We start from the raw sequence: 3,323 nt of genomic DNA, 5'->3' as shown, positions 1-3,323 counted from the left end.
ATTCAATCTCTCTCTGTAACTCAGCTTCTCAAGTCCCGGCAACATCCTTGTGAACCTTCTCTGCAGTCTTTCAATCTTATTTACATCCTTCCTGTAACTAGGTGACCAAAACTGTCCATGGCTGATTATCTATTTTTCTACAGTCCTTCCTTATCACTGGTATATACTTTCGCTGAGCACTGTGAAAAATAATAGATACCCTGCAATGATCGACTGGAATCTAATCGAGGGGTTCGGGGTAGTTTATATATAGAATAACAGATACCCGGGAGTGAGTTACAGACTGGAATCTAATCAAGGTGTTTGGGGTGGTTTATATATAGAATAACAGATACCCGGGAGTGAGTTACAGACTGGAATCTAATCGAGGTGTTTGGGGTGGTTTATATATAGAATAACAGATACCCGGGAGTGAGTTACAGACTGGAATCTAATCGAGGGGTTTGGGGTGGTTTATATATAGAATAACAGATACCTGGGAGTGAGTTACAGACTGGAATCTAATCGAGGGGTTTGGGGTGATTTATATATAGACTAACAGATACTGGGAGTGAGTTACAGACTGGAATCTAATCGAGGGGTTCGGGGTGGTTTATATATAGAATAACAGATACCCAGGAGTGAGTTACAGACTGGAATCTAATCGAGGGGTTCGGGGTGGTTTATATATAGAATAACAGATACCCGGGAGTGAGTTACAGACTGGAATCTAATCGAGGGGTTTGGGGTGGTTTATATATAGAATAACAGATACCCGGGAGTGAGTTACAGACTGGAATCTAGTCGAGGGGTTCGGGGTGGTTTATATATAGAATAACAGATACCCGGGAGTGAGTTACAGACTGGAATCTAATCGAGGGGTTCGGGGTGGTTTATATATAGAATAACAGATACCTGGGAGTGAGTTACAGACTGGAGTCTAATCGAGGGGTTCGGGGTGGTTTATTTATAGAATAACAGATACCCGGGAGTGAGTTACAGACTGGAATCTAATCGAGGGGTTCGGGGTGGTTTATATATAGAATAACAGATACCCGGGAGTGAGTTACAGACTGGAATCTAATCGAGGGGTTCGGGGTGGTTTATATATAGAATAACAGATACCCGGGAGTGAGTTACAGACTGGAATCTAATCGAGGGGTTCGGAGTGGTTTATATATAGAATAACAGATACCCGGGAGTGAGTTACAGACTGGAATCTAATCGAGGGGTTTGGGGTGGTTTATATATAGAATAACAGATACCCGGGAGTGAGTTACAGACTGGAGTCTAATCGAGGGGTTCGGGGTGGTTTATTTATAGAATAACAGATACCCGGGAGTGAGTTACAGACTGGAATCTAATCGAGGGGTTCGGGGTGGTTTATATATAGAATAACAGATACCCGGGAGTGAGTTACAGACTGGAATCTAATCGAGGGGTTCGGGGTGGTTTATATATAGAATAACAGATACCCGGGAGTGAGTTACAGACTGGAATCTAATCGAGGGGTTCGGAGTGGTTTATATATAGAATAACAGATACCCGGGAGTGAGTTACAGACTGGAATCTAATCGAGGCGTTCAGGGGTGGTTTATATATAGAATAACAGATACCCGGGAGTGAGTTACAGACTGGAATCTAATCGAGGGGTTCGGGGTGGTTTATATATAGAATAACAGATACCCGGGAGTGAGTTACAGACTGGAATCTAATCGAGGGGTTCGGGGTGGTTTATATATAGAATAACAGATACCTGGGAGTGAGTTACAGACTGGAATGTAATCGAGGGTTTTGGGGTGGTTTATATATAGAATAACAGATACCCGGGAGTGAGTTACAGACTGGAATCTAATCGAGGGGTTCAGGGTGGTTTATATATAGAATAACAGATACCCGGGAGTGAGTTACAGACTGGAATCTAATCGAGGGGTTTGGGGTGGTTTATATATAGAATAACAGATACCTGGGAGTGAGTTACAGACTGGAATCTAATCGAGGGATTCGGGGTGGTTTATATATAGAATAACGGATACCCGGGAGTGAGTTACAGACTGGAATCTAATCGAGGGGTTCGGGGTGGTTTATATATAGAATAACAGATACCCGGGAGTGAGTTACAGACTGGAATCTAATCGAGGGGTTCGGGGTGGTTTATATATAGAATAACGGATACCCGGGAGTGAGTTACAGACTGGAATCTAATCGAGGGGTTCGGGGTGGTTTATATATAGAATAACAGATACCTGGGAGTGAGTTACAGACTGGAATCTAATCGAGGGTTTTGGGGTGGCAGGAAGGTTGGCTAAGGCTACTGGAGAGACTTTAACCTCGAAAGGTTGCGGGGAGGGAATCGAGATGAAGTGACTGGGAGCGAGGAGGGTGGCCCACAAATAGAGAGGGATTGTAGACAGTGTAAGAGGGAGAATAGACGGGTGATGGAGAAGGGGAGAGCTCAGACCAAAGGTTTGAGATGTGTCTATTTTAATGCCAGGAGTGTAGTAAATAAAGTGGATGAGCTTAGAGTGTGGATCGGTGCTTGGAAGTGTGATGTGGTGGCCATTACAGAGACTTGGGGACAGGGACAGGACTGGGTACTTCAGGTGCCGGGTTTCAGATGTTTCAGAAAGGACAGAGAGGGAGGCAGAAGAGGGGGGCGAGTGGCACTGCTGATCAGGGATAGAGTCACAGCTGTAGAGAAGGTGGACACCGTGGAGGGGTTGTCTACGGAGTCTCTGTGGGTGGAAGTTCGGAGCGGGAAGGGGTCGATAACTTTGCTGGGTGTTTTCTATAGGCCGCCCAATAGTAACAGGGCTGTTGAGGAGCAGATAGGGAAACAGATCCTGGAGAGATGTAGTAATAACAGGGTTGTCGTGATGGGAGACTTTAATTTCCCAAACATAGATTGGAATATCCCTTGGGTAAGGGGTTTGGATGGGGAGGAGTTTGTTAGGTGTGTTCAGGAGGGTTTCCTGACACAGCATGTGGATAAGCCTACAAGAGGAGAGGCTGTACTCGATCTGGACTGGCTAATGAGCCTGGACAGGTGTCGGATCTCTCAGTGGGGGAGCATCTTGGGGATAGTGATCATAACTCTATCTCCTTTACGCTAGCACTGGAAAGAGATAGGATCAGGCAAGCTAGGAAAGTGTTTATCTGGAGTAAGGGGAAATATGAAGCCATCAGGCAGGAGATTAGAGGCGTAAGTTGGAAGGAGGTATTCTCGAAAAGTACTGAAGGAAGGTGGCAAATTTTCAAGGAATGCTTGTCTGGAGTTCTGCATGATAACGTTCCGATGAGACAGGGAGGTTTTGGTAGGTGAACCGTGGTGCACGAAAGCTGTG

Source organism: Mustelus asterias, unplaced genomic scaffold, assembly GCF_964213995.1.
Source record: "Mustelus asterias unplaced genomic scaffold, sMusAst1.hap1.1 HAP1_SCAFFOLD_903, whole genome shotgun sequence".
Classification (NCBI taxonomy): Eukaryota; Metazoa; Chordata; class Chondrichthyes; order Carcharhiniformes; family Triakidae; genus Mustelus; species Mustelus asterias.
This window is presented reverse-complemented; position numbering follows the sequence as displayed.